The 19,355-nt window shown below is 49.1% G+C and overlaps 1 protein-coding gene across 6 annotated transcripts in view; it reads left to right on the top strand.

Moving 5' to 3' along the window:
- ZBTB7C (zinc finger and BTB domain containing 7C) overlaps nt 1-19,355 on the top strand; it is a 374,701-nt gene that overhangs the window by 315,685 nt on the left and 39,661 nt on the right. The window contains exon 1 of one of the 6 annotated variants that reach the window (XM_068563652.1): nt 16,821-16,907. The exons of the other annotated variants lie outside the window; for them this stretch is intronic. The gene's annotated coding sequence lies outside the window, so the exon portion shown is untranslated. Of the gene's footprint in view, nt 1-16,820; nt 16,908-19,355 lie in introns of those variants that run through there. 6 annotated transcript variants of the gene reach the window in all.

Here is a 19,355-nt window from a genome sequence, read left to right as displayed (position 1 = left end):
ATCTAGGTTTAGGACGAAACTTTCTCACATTGCTACTGCATGTGTGGCCCTTGAACCAGCAGTATGGGCCTCACCTGGAAGCTGATTAGAAATGCAGGCTCTGAGCACTTTTCCCAAGCACTTTCTTCCCTCTGTGATTAGTAAACCAGACCCAGGGAACTTTGCTTGCACACCACCACCGAGTGAACTGTGTTTTCAACCCATTGCTCTTGCATCCAGATATCTTCAGTGGCTCCCCACTGCTTATCACATTAAGGTCAAATTCCTTAGGCTGGCATTGAAGAATCTCCATAATGTGACCACCTGCCCACTGCCAAGTCCACACCTGCCGTTTCCTTCTATCCATCCATCACACCAACCAAAATGGAACCACTTGATACACTGAACACATCTTCGGTATTCATTTCTTTGTTCCTTCGTTTTTACAGGTTTTGGGGGTTTTTTTTGTTTTGTTTTGAATAGACCATCTGCCCAGCCCCTTCTCTGCCTAAAACTTATGCATCCCTAAATGCTATCCATCCTTCGAGGCCAGTTTCTCTAACAGCCCAGCCTCAGAGCAACGTGTCCATTCTGTGAGCTCCTGTCGGGCTAACTTAAGGCTGTTTCTACCACTTCTCTCTTCCTTAACCCTATTTAGCACTGTAGCCTATGCATGGCCTGGGTTTCGTTTGATTTAAGGTGGATGATCAGAGTACAGCCTTGATGAGGAGGATTTATTTACATATTTATGTAATTACTGCTTTTAGGCTTTTTGAAAAGTAAATGGTAGCTGTAAAGAATAGAAAGAAAAGAATGAAGTAGAATAGGGAAAAACGGCAAAAGCAGGGCATTAAGAAGTAAGACAAATCTGGAGCCCTTTGGGCTCTGTCAGTCACTGGTCCTGTAACAGCCAGCACCAAGCAGCAGCCACTAAGCAGCTCCCAGGAGCTGGGGATGGGGATGAGGTGGCGGGTCCCTCAGCCCAGCTTTCAGAGGGGTCTTACAGGTCTGATCACTTTGAATCAAATTGGAGAAGTGGGAGAGTAACAAGAATGAGAACATCGCCTATTTAAAATGCAAGTTTATCCTGAAAAAGGGTATAAGTCAGCACTGGGAGGCTCAGGGTTGGCTCCAAGCATGATCCTGGAAGGTCACTGAGCATTTCTGACCTCAGTGTTCTCATCTGGAAAATGGGGATCATTATAGTTACTTCTCAGAATAGCTGGAAGGAGTTATTGAGAAAATATATATTAACCCTTTAGCACAGTACGTAACAAGTGGTACTTATTATTATCATTTGCACAGTGGGGATAACAATATCCACCCCAACACAAAGTCATGAGTATTAAATAAGATGGGAAGTGTTAGAGTCTCTGCAAGGTTTAAAACCTGTTGCACATCACGTATTCACTCATTTAAGAGACGGTCCTGATCCTGCCCAGGCTGCTGCAGAAAGATCAAAGGTGCACAGACAGGCCCTCAGGATCCAATGAGGCAGGTAAAAGGATGTTCACACACGTCTCCAAGTGGCAAAGAGGGAAAGATGATTCCTGCCTGACCAGTAGGGCACTCTTCCCTGGTTCCACGTGAACCCAGTTGCGTGGGCTCCATTGTGGGCAAGATGGGAGTCTGGAGGTGACGAGAGTGCGAGAGCACTCCAGGCAGTGAGAGAACTGACGTGAGCAGCCAGACCTGCCCGGCGTTTTGGGGGAACAGAAAGCGATCCAGACTGAAAGAAGGCTGGGGTGGCCCTCTGCAGCCTGGCTTCCAGGATTCAGTCCCAGCTCCACCGTCAATTAGTGGGGTTGCCTTGAGTATGTTTCTTAACCTCTATGGGCCTCAATATCCTATTATAAAATGAGGCTAAGAATAGTATCTACCTCAGGAGGTTGTTATGATGAGTAAATGAGATAATACACGTGGAGTCCTTGGAGCAGTTTAAGGCACAAACTAAGAGCTCGATGAGTGCTCACTGTGATTATTATGTACGAACAGCAGCGAGAAAAAGAAAAGCCCACGAAGAAGGTGGAGGCAACGTGAATGCCAGGTTAAGGAATTGTCCTCCTTACCAAGGGCGAAGTACTAAGTACCAAGTACTTAGCACTAAGTACTAATCACCCAACGAAGATGAGTGGGCAAGAGAAAGACATGATCCAGGTTGTTCTCCTAAATGAGTCAGCCAGCAGTGTTCAGAGTCGACTAGCGCAGGGAGAGCAAAGAGGGGATCCTGCTGCCCACGCTGCCCCTGGGATAACCAGGGGTTCCCTGGCCTCGGATGACCGCTGGCTGAGATGAGCCAGGCACGGTCAGGGCAGCAGTAGGGATCTGGAGAAGTGCTTGGAGAAGGAGCCGGAGCCCTTCAGATACCTCCCAACAGGGCCAGAGTCACTGCACCTGCCACTGGACAAAGCAGGGCCACTGGCCAGGGCAGGAAGGCGTCTCTGAAGATCCCAGACATTCATAAAGGGTCCCAGAGTCTGTCCGGACCCCCACCCCTTGCAGTGAGCCTGAAGTCCAGTTCTAAGCAGTCAACCTTCAGTTTCCCCTGAAGAGATTTACTCTTGTATACTATTAATAGCTAATGTTTATTGAGCACTTTATGAACTCTTTTGATCCTCACAATAACCCTAGGAGGTAGGTATTATTATTATTCTCTCCACTTGACAGATGAGAAAACTGAGGCGCAGAGAGGTTAAGTCACTTAGAGTCACAGCTATTAGATCTCAGAGCAGGAATCCTAACCCTGGTCTAGGGGCTGTGTTTTTACATCTTCTACTCCTTGTCAGTTCATGTTTGTTCAGGAAGTACAAATTTGTGTCTAACATTTGCCTGTGACGAACTTCTTTGCTGGGGAAAATTCTCTTGGGGGAGGGGTAGGTAGTGAGCCCCCTCGGGCAGGCATCACAAGGCTAAACATACTTGGTGGGAAAATGGGTCCCTTCCCTCCCCGCTCCTCCGCCTCCTTTCCCCAGCACACTCCCAGCTCTCCCTCAAAGCCTGCTGTCAGGAGCCTGTGAACTAGACAACAGCCCCTTGACAACAGGACTATGTCTTCTTGCCTTTTCTTCCACCATAAGGCCCAGCAAAGGCCCAGACACAGGTAAGCCCTTTAGTTCAGCTGAGTTGCTTTGCATGAACTCATTCATTCTAAGATGTAAGTGGCTGGTAAGATTCTAAAGATGCCACTCCCAGATATGGGCATTTTAACATGGGCTAAAGTCCAGGTTTGTCTTGCCCCAGAGGAATTTGGTTGTGGAATTATGGGCATCAGCCAGCCGAGGAGGCTTGCGGGGACAGTAGGAAAGGGGTTAGGGTGACAGAGGCCCTTCCTGAACCCACACAAGCAGCCTCAACTTCTGCCCATGTCCTGCCAGGTGCTGAAAACTGCAGACTTCCCAGGTTCTGATGCAGGACCTGAGGAGCCTGAGAAGGGTGTGGGAGGCCTCAGCTCTGGCCGAGAGAGTTCTGGAAGCCCGTCTTGCCCACGCTGGCTCTGAAACTGTGTAAGCACGAGCCGTGAGGCCTGGGCCTGGGCGTAGTGTTGGTGGGGCCTGAGCAATTCCCCTGTGCATGGCTCACGGCCCACTGTGGTCTCCAGGTGTTTGTTGACTACCTCAGGGAAGTGCAGATGTGCTGGCCCCAGCGGAGTCAGCCCGGAGGGGCGCAGGAGCACTGAGGGAAGGCTGGCTGGGACCCCAGGAGCCACCTGCCACCACTCCTAGGAGTTAAGCCAACTCTGAAGATAGAACAGCTCCTAACATGACAAGTGAAATAAAAGAAACTGTGAAGTGAAACACAGGCGTATGCCCACTCAAGGCAACGTGGAGGGTCACTGAAAGGCCCAGCGTGGGGAGGAGTGGCCTGTTGTGGCAGCGCCTCATGCCTTGTTTACCCCTGACCTCTGCTCCTGGCTGCGAGGCCCTCCTTTTGCCTTCTGGAAGCTGGGCCTGCCCCCAGTGCCATTCACCTCCTTAGCTGCTCTGGGGCCGGGGCCACATGCCCCCTGCTTGCCTTCTCAGTGCCACACTTGAGCACACCGGGACATCCACCCAGGGGTCATAGACAAGGAACCTGGATGCAGAGGAGGCCTCGTGCCCACAGAAGCTTCAGGAACACTCTGGTGTAGAGACCTTGCACAGGCACTAGCAGGAAGTTGGGGAGGGGTGAGGCTTTCTTTGTAACAACCCTGGCAGACATCTCGGCTGTGCCTGAATGTCATGATTCCCCCCATTCACCGCATGGGATTAGAGCACACCCGGCCCCTCACCCTAGGATGAGGCCGTCATTTCTTCAGAGACGAGCTAGGAGGGAAAATAAGCTCCTGATAGGGGTTGCCAAAATAAGGCTCTTTATAACCTTGTAATCAAAAGGGGCAACGGGGTTTCCTTACACTGGCATTGTTTACAATCAGGGGGACTTCAGGTTCGTCTTTTCCAGGGCTCTGAAATGTATTTTGCTGCTAGATTGAATGGTAAAGCCCCATTATAACAAATTCTTTTTTTTTTTTTTTTTTAATTATTAGCACCTTTAATTATTATTTATTTATTTATTTATTTTGGCTGTGTTGGGTCTTCGTTTCTGTGCGAGGGCTTTCTCTAGTTGCGCCAAGCGGGGGCCACTCTTCATCGCGGTGCGCGGGCCTCTCACTATCGCGGCCTCTCTTGTTGTGGAGCACAGGCTCCAGACGCGCGGGCTCAGTAGTTGTGGCTCACGGGCCCAGTTGCTCCGCGGCATGTGGGATCTTCCCAGACCAGGGCTCGAACCCGTGTCCCCTGCATTGGCAGGCAGATTCTCAACCACTGCGCCACCAGGGAAGCCCTATAACAAATTCTATTACAGAGAAGCATTCTGTTATAATAGAGAGATTTCCATGTCCCAGCAAACAGCCTGCACGGACAGGGACCTCTTGATGGGTTGGAGGCAGTGTTCTTACAGCTCCTCTCGTCTGCTCTCTGATTCCAGTGAGAAACATGTTAAGTTCTCTGGGCCTCATCTGTGTGAAGAGGGGCGGGGTGGGTGGAGCGCGAGGGGCAGGGGGAGAGCTGATCGGAGACCGAGGTGCTTACAGACCCTCAGGATGTTAGTTCTGGAGACAAGCTTGGAAATCAATCATTTGGAGCACTGTTTTTCAAACTGTAGGTGGCAGCTTATCGTGGGTCATATGATCAGTCTAGTGGGTCGCAATCCACCAGCTTAAATATATATATATATATCTATATATCTATGTATGTATGTATATGTATATATGTATATATATATATGTATATGTATATATGTATATATATATAAATAGAATAGATTAGAAAATGTTAACATGCATCATATGTATTGGGTTGGCCAAAAAGTTCTTTCAGGTTTTTCCATAAGATGTTACAGAATAAAGTAAATATTGTTCAATCAAACTTTTCTTTCCGTTTTACACACACATAGATTTAGATCCTGGACATGGAAAAAAAAATGTTATAATCGGTTATAGTTGAAAAAAGTTAAAGAAACACTGGTTTTGTCCACCAATACCTACTTTTTTTTTTTTTTTTCCCAAGAAAATTGAGGTTCAGGGAGAGAAAGCCGCTTGTCCAAGATCACCCAACTCGTGAAATTTGAATCCAGGACATGTGGCCTGATTTCTAGGCCAGGCCTAATCCCCCAGCAGTTTTATGCATCAAATCATTTCTGTGGGGGGCAGTCAGAAGCAACCTGCATTAGTACCTGGGTGAGTCAACCTTCTGAGCGTCAGTTTTCTCATCTATAAAATGGGCCTATACCCACCCAGCAGGGTTGTGGTGAGGATAGTGAGATTACATAAAACCCATGCCCAGCCCATGGAAGGGACACAGAGTATGCTGCCTGTCTATACTTCTTTCTTTCCACATATCTGGTCATGGAACTCCCCTAACTAATACCTCTCCACAAGCAAACATCCCAGAAGGGAGGTGAGGAACTGAGACTGTTTGCACACGTCTCCTCCTTTCTTAGCCAGATTCCAGCATTTCTTTGAGATTGCTGGTCCTCTGCTGAGGGCCTGAGTGACAGCTCCTTCCATCTTGGGTCCCTACAGATCATGAACATGATTGCTAGCAACGCAGGTGGGTTGAGAAAATTCCAACCTGCCTAACAATTTGATCACACCTGGAGATCACTGTGAAAGAGTTTTACCTGTAGTCTCACCTGCAGAGAATAATGATGGGTCAGATCCCACCTCTTGCCCCAAACATCTCATACTCTGTTGCCCTGCTAAAAGGCTCAGTGTGTTGGAATCTTCTCCAAGCAGGTGGTACAAGCGACTAGCAAATAATAATGTAGAAAACAAATGCCTTATGGAGACTGTTTTAATTTCAACTCACTCAGAATGCCCCAGAGCCCCAAACCATTGTGATGCTTTTCTTCTCTAGTATACAGACCATCACTCTCCTACAGAAATATCATGCAAGCCACATATTCACTTTAAAATTTTCCTAGTCGTCACATTAAAAAAAGAAGAAGAAATAGGTGACATTAATCTTGGTGACAAATTTTATTTAACCCAATGTATCCAAAATATTATCACTTCAACATGTAATTCGTATAAAAATTATTTGTAATTTATTCTCTAGCTTTGTTTTGTACTAAGTCTTCAAAACCCGGTGTACAGTTTACCCCCACGGCTCATCTTCATCTGACTAGCCGAATTTCTCGTGCTCGGTAGCCACATGGGCTGGTGGCTTCCATGTTGGAAAGCTCAGGCAGAGAGTCTTCTGCACATAGTAGGAGTTAAAACATTTTGCTGAGCTGAACCTGATTATGGACACTTGTCGATTTGCAGGCAGTACACTGAGATCTGAGGAGAGGGACTGAGAGGGAGAAGGACCCTGATGGTAGTGTTGGAAAGAAATCCCTTAGAATGAGCCAAATCACAGCCTTTAAAACTGCCACAGAACTGCCTCCCTTTCAGAGGCTACGTCAGACTTTTTGGTCATGACGTGGACAGTTCCAGAGGTGCTGACAGTCAGAAAACCTGCATTAGAAGTGCAGACGGATGCCCCTGTGCTGTGTGTTTGTGGGACCAGTCGCAGGATGGGAGGCCGTGCCAAGCATCAGCAGAAGTGTGGCTGTTTAGTTGGCTTGGAGTTGAGAGCTGGCCCCCTGAGGTCTCATTTTCATTGCAGGAGAGGTTTCTACTCCCCGTCTTGAATATTTGCGTCAAGAAGAACGTTAATTTTAGTTTTTGTTGTTCATGCATTTCAAGGGATTTACCCTAAGTAAAATGAGACACTCTGTGATATCTCTGGAGAGGGCTAGTTCTTGGGGGAAACTGGAATTCAGCTGCCCCTATTGACATTCTGTGTGCTCGTGTATGGAAGGACCACCTGCTGTAGGAAGGACAGCCGCCTGGGGCACCGTTTGCCTGGCAGCTGTGTCACTGTGATGAATAGGTGAACCCTGAATCATTTGGGGGCACGTGCCCCATGCCCACCCCTGATTCTGGAAGGCACTGGAGAAACCAGGAATACGAGATGAGGCCCAGGATCTTGTAGGGTTTTGTCTCCGAGGGCAGACCATCAGCATCAGAGGTGATGAAATGCTGATTGTGGGCATCAGGCTGTGGATCTGTAGAGACTGGAAGAGGAGGGTCACAGTGGACCAGGGAGATGGGAGGCTGCCTGGAACTGGGCTGGGAGATGGGGGTGCAGGGGGCCTGTAGTTTCTTACCTGCAGTTCAGGTCTTTAGCCAGTTGCTCGGGGCCGCTGGGCTTTGGTCCTCTCTGTTCCCCCAGGGGCTAGTTCAAGGGCCACTTCCTCTAAGGTGGTTTCAGTCCTCCTTTCAGCCCCACCCAACAGCCTTGACACCTCCCTTCTGCTGCCCCACTGTTCCCGGTACACATCTTTATCCTCAAATATTACCCTCGAGAGAGCGTGTTTATTTGCGCATGAGGCTGCCTGGACTTCTCAGCTGTGGCTCCTCCAGGGACAGCTGTACATCCGCCCAGGGTCTGGCTCCCAGGAAGAGTGCAATAAAGCTTGATGAGAGGCTAAACAGAGGATGAGTGCATAAAAGAATGCACAAATTCCAAATTGGGGAAGAGGCTCCCTTGGGCTCGCCCACGCTCCCTGGAGTGGCTGAGGCAAAGGAGGATGGTGGGAGGAACGCGGGCTCTGTGGATTCTGATGGCTCCCACACACCTCGCTGTGTGCAGCCAAGACAGCGACTGGCAGAGCCCACGGCAGCTTGTGTGTCGGGACAGCTCAATGCACGTCCCACAATGCCATGTCAGCCACAGCCTGCTGTCACATCTCCAATGTGACGTACACGTGTGCCCGTGTACAGAGATTACTTCAGAGCTTGAAGGGATGGTACAGAGGCCTTTCCTTCCTTTACAGATGCAGAAACTGAGTGCTGCAGAGGTAAAAGGACTTGCCAAGGCCAGGTAGGGATAGAATGGGGGGTGGAACGATACCTGGGAATTGTGAATTTCAAGCCCTTGCTCCTTCCTTTCCTGTGCATTAATTTGAGTCCTGTTTGTGGCTCCCTTCACTTACTCATGCACGTCAATACCTGAAGCGTATGGACTGTCACTGGGGTCTACAGAGGACTATAAGGAAGTGTCCTCCACGGAAGGACAAGGTAAATCCCCGGCTGCACTGTCATTTACTGGCAGCACCGATGACTTCAATGGACACTCAGGCACCTGAGAGTCACACATCTGTGCCTGTTCAAGACTAGAGCTGTTGGGCACAGGACTCAGGACACTGTCCCCGGAGGTGCCTGAAGTGTTCAGGTTGACAGCACACTGGCGCAGAAGCCCTTGTATTCCATGCAGGGCTGATCTGATCCGAGGCTATCACCTCGCAGCCGATGGAGACGTTGAGATGTCGCCTCAACACCACGTGGGTTCCAGAGAAACTATTAGAATATCAGTGGGCTTTGCACCTGTGTGGTGACAGCTCCCTGTTTCTGAAGGAACAGTTGTGTCATTAGGATAGCCTCACTGTGTGGCTGACAGAAGTTTCCATGGTCCTGCAGATGGTGGAGGAGGTGGAAAGGTGAGGAAGGAGCTTGCCCGTGCCCCATAACACCTGGGCATTCATCCACTGGCCCGCAGACCAGGCTTTCTTGCCGGCAGAGGTGCCTTTGCTCGGTCTCCTTGGAAGTAGAACCACAGATCCCAAGCAGAAGTCCTGGGGGCTGCATCATGCCCCACAAAATAGAACCGCTTGGTACCATGAGAACCCAATGGTACAGCTGGCCTATCAGACAGGCTCGAGCCCATCGCCTTCTCCCAGAGCGAGGGCATTCCATCATGCGTATGGGCCCTGAGAGTCTCTGGCCAAGGGGTGGGCCGGCTGCCTTCTCCTTGGGCCACTGTGGTTCAGTAAGGCCCAGCCAGCTTCACACACCCTATTCTGGGAGGTACTGAGGAGAAGTTGAACCAGTCAGGGAGGAAAAGGTTAAGAAGTGGAGTGACAGGCAACCCCCCAGTCCCACTCCAGTGGAGTTTATCTCCTCCATGGGCACATTTATTCCGACCCTTGTAGAATTGTTCCCCAAGATGCTTTGAACCTCCAAGATGGGATAATGGGCACTTCCCTTTTCAGAGTGGGTAATGCTTTAAAAAACTGGGTATAGATGTTTGTTTTCATTCGTTCACTCCACAAATATTTGGTGCCTATCACGTGCAAGAGGCTCTGTGCTGGACACCACGGAACCTCCACAACGTGGAACCCGCACAACAGGCAATGAGTCTTCACTTAGATGTGGTGAACTTAGAAGAGCTTTTGACTTGGCTTCTGGCCACGCCCCACATCCTGACACATATGTGACCCCCAGCAGGGCAGATAATCTCCTCAGGTATCAGTTTCCCAATCTATAAAATTGTAATAACTGACCTTTAAGTTCATCCCAGCTCTAAACACTCTCATTCCCTTAGCCATTCCACTCCTGGGAGAAGACCCAAAAGAAATGAAAACAGACTCAAATTCTTGTTGAACGAACACACATGTTCATATAGCACTATTCACAATAGCCAAAAGGCTGAAACAATGCAAAAGTCCATCCACAGATAAATGAATAAACAAATTGTGGCAGAGCCATACAACAGAGTATTATTCAGCCATCAAAAGGAGTGAAGTGCTAGTGCATGCTGCAAGTCAGACGAACCATGGAAACATTATGCCAAGTGAAAGAAGCCAGACAGAGCAGGTCACATATTATATGATCCCAGTTACATGAAATATCCAGAATGAGTAAATACATAGAGACCGAAGGTGGATTGGTTGTTGCCAGGATCTGGGGGAGGGGCAGGTGGGAGTAACTGCTAAATGGCTATGGGGTCTCCTTTTAGGAGGAGGAATGTATTTGAGAACTAGATAGAGGTGTCAGCTGCACAATATTGCAAACGTACAAATGCCACTGAATTGTTTACTTTAAAATGGTTAGTTTTCTGTTATGTGACTTTAAACTCAATTCGCAAAAAAAAACCCTCTATAATTCCTAATAACCATAGCATAAGTACAGCCTGTGTCTCCTATGCCATACTCCCTGGGTATAAACTAGGGTTGCAGTGGAAGTAATAAACAATAGTATTCCTCTGGCTCTTTCTGCCACTCTGGGTTTCCTATAGCTGAGCTTTCAGCGAGTCTGGGGCTGCATTCACCACAATCCTCCGTGTGCCCAGGGTGTCTCATGACTCCTGCTCTGTGCACCTGCCAACTTGCTGTCCTCATGCTGGGGCCTGCTGCACTGATCCTGCATGGCCGGCCTGCTGCCGCCTGTGGAGTGTGGGCCAGGGTACAGACCCAAGGTCGAGGGGGCCCTGCCCACCCGGAGGGAACACTACTAGGGGCCCGCACTATGTTCTCTGCAGAGGCGGGAAGACACACTTCCGCACCTTTGTGCTGGCACCTGTAGCATAGGCCCCGGGGGCCTGTGTTCCCATCTCAGAGATGTTAGAGACACAGGCCCTTTAGAATGCACTCTCCCTTTAGGACTCCTTTCCTAGTGCAGAACCTGGTACATTGTAGGTACTCAATAATTATTTGTTAAGTGAATGAATAAACAGATGAGAAGGGATATTGGAATCTTGGGAGATGCACTAGAGGGCCATCTTAGCAACAAAATCCAGCTGCACCCAAATCTCCCATCACCTCCAAGCCTGAGGGAACCATTTGAGGGTCCAGATTGTGACCTTCAGCTCCATCTGCCTTAGGAAGAGTCACATTTGGTGGGCAGCTTACTCCTTCAAACAACAGATGCTTGGCTGCCTGGTTCCCAGGCCCTCCCAGATGGGCCCTGGCCTGCTCTGATTCTGGGTGGATGCAGCTTAAGTTCAGGCTGGATCTGCCATGTGAGCTGGGGAAGGTAGGGGATGGAAAGAGCCTGATGATGAGTCCTACCCAACCTCTTACTTCAGCACCAGGGGAGGCAGCGGGGCATCAAGCAGGGCCTGAGTGCTGGTCCTGCCTGCTGGGAGATGGTGATGGTAAGATCCAACTCCGTCAGTGAGGATGGAGGACACAGTGTGACCTAGTGCCTGGGCACTTACAGGTGCTCAGTAAACGTGGTCATCGCTGCCACAGTTAGCTCTTGTAACTTCAGCAGCTCACCTCCCACCACTTTCACACATGCCTCTGTTGCTGAAAGCAGCTGAATTCTTTGGTATCCTCTACATATGCCCTGACTGTACTTTCTCACCCCACTTCTCTGCTCGTTCATTCATTCATTCAACAACTCATCTTAAGCAGCTACTCCATGCCAGGCCTTGTACTAGGCTCAGGTTTGCTGGGTCTGTGGGTGTGCCCCACACACCCTTTCTCATTCGCCAGTTTTGTGTGTTTATTGCAGGGACCCTCAATAAGAGGAAGGAGGCTTGAAGTGGACTAGGGGCACGCCATATCAGAGTCACCAATAGGATGTTTTCAAGTACCACCCATCTCATTCTGCTAATTGTCACCCCCATTAAGAGCAGGGAATTGGGAACAGATTTCCTGCCCTGAAATGCTCATGGGCACATGCCCAAGAGGGCTCTGGGATGCTCCAAAGCACTTTTGGAACTTTTGTGACTTTTGACTTTGGATTTGTTCGCACCATGCTCAGCTGTGGGAGAATAACTCTCTGCAGGTGGGCAGGCCTGACGGTTACCTGGTTAATTCAGCCACACTAAATAGTCCAGGTCCAAAGCATTTACCTCCAGGTGGGCCCAAAGTGTGACCATCTACTTTGTCTCAATCGACTGGCTAATTATCAGTTTCTCCTTTAATTATAAGTTTTGGGAACACAGCCTTCAGCAGTGGGTCCCTGGTGAGCAGGACGCAGATCTCAGGGAGTCCTAGGGAGACAAGGACTTGCATCCCCCCACTCACCGTCCAGGAGTTCCTCCCCACTCAGAGGAGATGGGTGCTAGAATCCTGGAGGATGGAGGGAGAATTCTTCAAACATTTGTTCTGGAACAAAATTTTTCAAGATAACTGCCGGTGTGCATCTATAGACTCTCTTTTTTTCCTCCCCACTCTCTCATTTTTCTCTCCAACAGTTTTTCAATTAGTCAGATTAAATCAAAGGGGAGACTTCAACTAAGTACTAACCTGGCTTTACCACCCAAGGTGTATATGACAGCCTGTAACCAAGAGACCAGCTAAACTCCTTTCTAGCAAAGACAATGGGGACAGTGTGGAAAAAAATGTATGAATATTGTTAAGTGAAAAAAAAGCAGATTACAAGGCAGTTTATAGTGTATATTCCCATTTTTAAAACACCAGTATGCATAAAAATACAGATATCAGAAGGTGTGAATGAGGGGGACCCCGAATAGCGGGATGAACAGTGACTTTTATTTTCTTCCTTTCCTTCTTCTGTATTTTCCAATATTTTTAGGAATGAGCCTTTATAATAAGAAAAAAACAAAAGAGGAGGACATTTTTTTCACTTTTTGCCCCTATATAATATATTATAAATTTCTTTCCATTCTGTTCCCATTGCCTTTGCTAGAAGGGACTCTCTTGATTAGAGGCTCTCAGACACACACACACGTAGGATGCTAAGGAAAGGTACTAAGCCAGGTTAGTACTTAGTTGAAGCTTCCTCCTTGATTTAATTAGATTAACGGAAAAAGTGAGCGTGGTCAGGGCTGGGGGCCGGGGGAAAGGAGGTGTAGGCACTGCGTGCCCCTGGGGTCCTGTGGGTTCTCAGTGGAGCGGTGCATTATGGGACTCCTGACTCTGACCTGCAAGTCCAGGGGATTCCCTGTGGAACCATCACATTGTAGGAGTCCCATCCCAAGGGCTCAGTGGATCAGTGAGGACGCAAGTCCATCAGTAATTTGAGCTAGGCTCCTGCCAAGCCCAGAGCCCTCACCTGCCCCTGGGGTTCTTGTGTCTCCTCTGCTTGGGAAATCAGCCACTCGGGCAACCAGTATTTCCTGAGCATAGACAATGCTCTCAGCGGCTGGAGGTGCTTGTAAAGCAGGGAACATTTGGCATTAGTGTCCTGGATAGAGAAAAACTGCTGGTGGCCCATCCCCCAGGGTAAATCCCCACCCGCACCTGCCTTCCTCTGGGCATCCAAGCACTCTCTGCTTTTCTTTCCCGGGCCTTTACCACATTGAACTGTACCGAGTTTTGTGGGTTTTTTTAAATAAAGAACCCATTGCAGCTACTAGATTGTCAGTTCTTTCATTCACTCTTGGAGCCTCAGTCTCCTCGTAAGAAAATTAGGACACTAACAGTTACATTGAAGAATTGTGAAAGTTAAGTTAAATCGGGTCATGGGAGTAAAGTACCTCACAAAGTACCTGTGACACAGAGGCGGCTCATTCAGTGGAGTCCTGACCCCCACCGCCCTCCTGCAGCACGACATGCTTGCCTTCCATTCCTGCAGCACCCAGCCCAGGGCCTGCCTGTTGCATAGAAGGGGCTCAGTGGGCATCTGCTGGATTTGCCTGAACCTGCCCTGGGGAGGTAGGAGGAGGGGAGGGAGGGGAGAGGGAGCAAACATCCCCCTAGCACCAAGTTCTAGAGTCAGGCACTGTCTTAAGTACACGTAGATGGATTATGTGCTTAGTCTGCAGAGGACAGCTGGGGTCCCGTGTTTAGGAGCTGGGGGATTAGCCAGCCAAGCAGGTGGGGTCGCTCCAGGCACCTCTGTTTAACCTGAACACTCTCCCATTCAGATGCAGGGAGGAGAAAACCGACACTGGGAAAAAGCCCAAGGGATTTCTCTGCCTCTCCCCCAGAAGAAGGGGAAGCAAGCCTGGGATTCTTACTCTCCCAGAAGCTACAGGTGAAGCCCCCAGATCCCATCCTGGGAGTGGGGAGGTGGGAGGTAGAATAAATCAACTTGGAACTGCATGATCTTAACCCATCCCAGCCAAGCCCACAGGAGGTGAAGAAGGGCCACTATTGGGCTTCCTGGAACGCTGGGCCCCAAACAAGTCCCTGGAGGTTCCAGCACGTGCCTCCTCTCCTGGGCTGGCTGTTGCCACTTCGATCTTGCTTCTGTCTTCTTGTCCAGGCACTGGGCTAGAAGCCCTTCCACACTGCCACCCCACCCCAGACAAGAATGCAAGGAGCTGCAGCTACAACCATACAAGGGTCCCTTTTATGTCCCTTGTCACCCATAGAACCAGGTGGGCATTTGAGCGGGGAGAGAATGACAAGGTAGAAACCAAAACTCTGTTGAATGGGCTGTTTAACTGTAGCACTGTGGGTGGGAGAAACAATGCTTGAGCAAAAGCACAGAGGCTTGTATGCTGGGAACATTGTAAAACACCTTTTTTCTCTTCTCGCTCTTCTCTGTGCACTCTGAGAGATGACCTATTTTGATGCTGGCAAAGATGTGAGTTTAATTAACTAGAGGGGTCAAAGGGTCAAGGAAAATTTGAGAATTAAAAAAAAAAATGGTGTCAGTATGTTAATAACTATGTGACTCATCACAAAAACATCACTGAAGGGGAAGGACTTTGGGCAGCAGGAGACCAAGGTCTCAATTCCTTTGACGAGCAGGTGTCCTTGACGGAGCCATTTCCTGGCTCTACATCCCAGGCTGCAGTGCTCTGAGATCCTCCTGCTAAGAGATGTTTTGATTCTTTTTTCTATGTTGGGCCATAGAGAGCATCTTTGAGGGCAGGCTCTCAACCTTCTCTCCATTCTATCACTGGGAGGTTTGGGGGGCTGGGAAAACCGGTTCGCTGTGTCCCAGAGCAAGTTCTATCCTTACTTGAGTTCAGGATATCATGCAAACCCTCCTCTTTATACAAGGATGTCACCTCAGTGGGTGCTTATCCACACAGGGTGCTGGGATGTTCTAAGCCCCTGTGCTCTCCTGGGGGGGGGTGGTCTCTGGATGCCCAGCGGTACTCATCCTTTCATATGACAGACACTCGCCCCTGAGCCAGGCCCATGTTGGAGGGCTGGAGGGCCACCAAGATAGTGGAGGTCCCTGTTCCTGAGAGCTCGCGTTCCAGGGGGCAGTGTCACCAGGCTACTCACTGCAGGCTGAGCTGGGGCCCTAAGAGGCAGGGACAGGGCCTTCATCCCAGGAGCTCACGTTTCCATTGGGAACTACAGGAGATGAATTCAAGTGAAGAGAGAAAAGGGAAAACCTAGGAGAGGGGATGCAACACAATCCAGGGACAGGGTGCCGGGCAGAGAGGGAGTCCAGGCAGGGGAGAACCACCCACGCCAGCAGCAGGAGGGCCTGGCTCTTAAAGAAAGCGGGTGGGAAAGCTGGGGCGGGGACCAGCTGGCCAGCCACAGCCAGACTTAGCCCTGCAAAAAGGGAATTGCAAGGTCTTGTTGGGTGGGGAGGGGAGGAGAGCCAGGGGTGGAGAGGGGAGGAGAGGCCTTCTCCCTGTTCCAACTCAGGGCCTGTTTGAATTCTCTGGTGCAACACTGTGCCTGTCCCAGCCCCAAGGACTCTTCTGTTCCCATTGTTTCCTGCACCCCACACCCCAGCCCAAGAATAAAGATAAACACCCCTTGCCCATCACCGCCTGCCCTCCCCACCCGGGTGACTCAGGCTGGTGGCCCGGGGGCAGCAGCCCTGCTCGGCCTGGCTCTGCTCAGCTGCCTCCGTCTGCTGCTGATTTGCTGCTCCCAACCAATAGCCCTTTATGTCTCTGCGACCTAAATTAGGGTGGTTTTTTTTTTTCCTGGATTAAAAAAAAATGGTACCTTTCTCCCCCTGTGGTGTGCAGATTATTACAGTGTCTGCTTGCTTAGAGGGGACAAGAGAGAACATGAACTCGGACAAGTCCAGTTTAATTGTGATGTGCGACTGCCCGAGGTCTCCTGTCCACTCTGGCCAGTTCTGAGCCAAACCAGTTTGCCATGGCCAGACTGGGCCAGGTTTCCACAGCGTTTCCTGTCAGGAAGTTCCCCCGCCCAGTGTGCGCTGTTAAATGTATCCTTTTCATTCCTTTTCCTCTTATAAACTTCCCTTTCAGGTCATCCTGAAGGGAGAGTGGGGATGTGGCTGGGCAGGGGGAAGGGAACCCAAGGCTCCATTCCCCAAAGGGAGGAGGCCAGCAGGGCGCTGGCCAGGGTCAAACACCTGGGGTCCCAGCCCCAGGACGAAGCATAGGGTGACTTCCTCCTCTGCAGGGGTGCGCTGCCTCACCCCCCAAATAAGGCTGTTAGGTGCCCCTTCTCCTCCCTTCCCCCCAGGGGAGGTGGTTACCAGTGAAGTGGGATTTGAGGAGTAATGGGAAGAGTACCCCATTCTAAAAATACCTCCCTCCTTCTCCCATCCTAAAAATACCTCTGCCACAAACTTCCCACGGAGAGTGAAATTCTACCTTTCCCATTTCAGTCTTCGCTTGTTTGCTTGTTGCAAGCGCCCGGAGGAGGCATTAATAAGACTTGGCCAGCTCGCCCCCTGCATCCAGCTACTGAGTGTGGGAAGCTGGCGGCTGCCCTTCAGGAGTGGAACGTGGGAAGGCTGTGCAGCCCTAGGAGAGGTGAGCTGGAGTTGGGCGCCAAAGGCAAACCTGGCCAACTGGGGTGATTGTCCAGGGACTGGCTGGGGAGGAGGAAGGACGGGGAGGTCAGGGGAGAGGTAACTTCTCCTGACCCTGTGCTGCAGGCTTCATATATCATCTCACTTAACCCTTGGATCCATTTTGTAACATGAGTACTTTTTTCCCTGTTTTGGGTATTCTTACCCATTTTACAGATGAGGGACTTGAAATTCAGAGAAGCAAAGGGTCATGTGAGCTCACACAGCTGGGACTAGAAATTATAAGTGTCTAATTCCAAAGATCAAATGCCTTCCTCATACCCCAGCCTGCCTCTAAGGGACATCCATGCTTCATTCATTCATTCATCGTAAAATATATGTAACATAAAATTCCATTTAAGTGTATTATTCAGTGACATCAAGTACATTCACTTGTGTGCAGCTGTTACCACTATTCATCTCCAGAACTTTTTTATTACCCCAAACTGCAACTCCGTAACCATTAAACAATAGCTCCCATTCTCCTCCCCTCAGCCCCTGGCAGCCACCTTTCTGCTTTCTGTCTCTATGAATTTGTCTATTTCAAGTAGCTCACATAAGTAAAATCATACAATATTTGTCCTTTTGTGACTGACTTATTTCACTCAGCATAATATTTTCAAGGTTCATTCATGATGAAGCATGTTTCAAAACGTCATTCCTTTTTAAGGTTTTTGTGTGGATATACTACATTTTATTTATCCAGTCACCTGTTGATGGATTTTGGATTGTTTCCACCTCTTGGCTATTGTGAATAATGCTATTGTGAACATGGGTGTAAAAATATCTGTCTGAGTCCTTGTTTTTAATTCTTTTGGGTATATACCCAGAAGTGGGATTGCTGATCATATGACAATTCTGTGTTTAATTTTTTGAGGAACTGCTGTACTGTTTTCCATAGCAGCTACAGCATTTTACATTCCAGTCAGCAATGCACAAGCATTCCAATTTCTCCACATTCTCACCAACACTTTCTTGTGTTTTGATAGTAGCCAGCCTAATGGGTATGAGGTAATATTTCTTTGTGGTTTTGATTTGCATTTCCCTAATAATTAGTGTTATTGATCATCTTTTCATATGCTTATTGGTCATTTGAATATCCTTGGAGAAATGTCTAGTCAAGTCTTTTGCCCATTTGGGGGGGGGTTGGGTTGTTGGCAGGTGCTGTTTTTTTTTTTTTTTTTTGGTTGTTGTTGAGTCATCCATGCATCGTTACTCAAAATTATAGATAATCAGGAATTTTTCAGAGAATCTAAAGTCATCATTTATGTTCATAACAAGAAACCCTGGGTTAGCTGCAGTGCTTTCTGGATCTGCTAAACAGTACATGCAGTGCTTTTGTGTAAAGTGTGTTTTATTGCATTTCAAATATCTTAAAATCCATAGTTCTTATGAAATTTTCATTCGTGAATCGTGCATGTACATTACCACGTACCAGGTACTGTGCTGCAGGCATTAAAGGAATATGACATGATCCCTGCCCTTAACGATCTAGAGCCTGCTGGGGAGAAGCAGTTACAACACAAAATGGCATGTGCACATTTTCTGGACCAGAAATCTCGGTGTATAATCTGATGGGAAAATTTTGGTGCATGAGGCTGGGCTATGAGACAAGCTGGGAAAGGGGAGAACGTAGGCTCAGAAGGAAGAAAAGGAAAGGATCAGCACAGAAACATCAGGAAAGATGAGGGTCGGGGAGTGGGGTGTGGTTTCTGGTCTCTAGACCTCTCTTCTCGTGCAGAAGCTTCCACGATCGCATGTTTGCATCCCTCCCTCCATCATGTGCAGATGCCTGTCCCCTTTTGTAGCTGCTCTGTGCTTTTAGTCTGCTGCAGACTTTTAAGGGAGCAATGGGATGTAGGGATGCAAAGTAGGACTCAGGGGGGAATCTCTGACCTCTTGGTGCTGTTTCAGGGGGGGATTTCCCTTCTGCAGGAGAACACTGCATGGGAAGAGGTGTGGCCCCATGCTGGGATAGGGCAGGTTCTTCCCAACTTTGCTGGGCTCCTGGCCAGCATCCACTGGGATCTGCAGCCTTCCTCCTCCTCTTCCTCCTGCTACCTCTGCCTTGACCAGCAAGGCAGCACCAATTCTTTTCTCAGGTGGCGCCATCCAATGACAGTGTCTTCGTGACTTTCACAGCTGGAGGCCAGGTACCAGTCTGCAGTCAGGGGTTTGTCATACCAGGTCCTGGTGGAGATAATTCTAGAACCAAGCAGGCAGGACCAACTTTGTTAACTTCCAGGATGCCAGGGCCTAAAAGTATTCCGTCCCTCACTCACTAGACTGGAAACTCATTGTGGACTTTTCTTCCCTGCTATATGCCTCCTAATGCCTGGCACATCGTACATGTTTAACATGTACTTGTTGAGTGGGTGAAGGAATGAGTCCCTGTCTGCCTCTTGACATT

This window comes from Eschrichtius robustus, chromosome 14, assembly GCF_028021215.1.
Source record: "Eschrichtius robustus isolate mEscRob2 chromosome 14, mEscRob2.pri, whole genome shotgun sequence".
Taxonomy (NCBI): Eukaryota; Metazoa; Chordata; class Mammalia; order Artiodactyla; family Eschrichtiidae; genus Eschrichtius; species Eschrichtius robustus.
The sequence above is the reverse complement of the archived record's forward strand: the minus strand, read 5'-3'. Positions and strand labels throughout refer to the sequence as shown.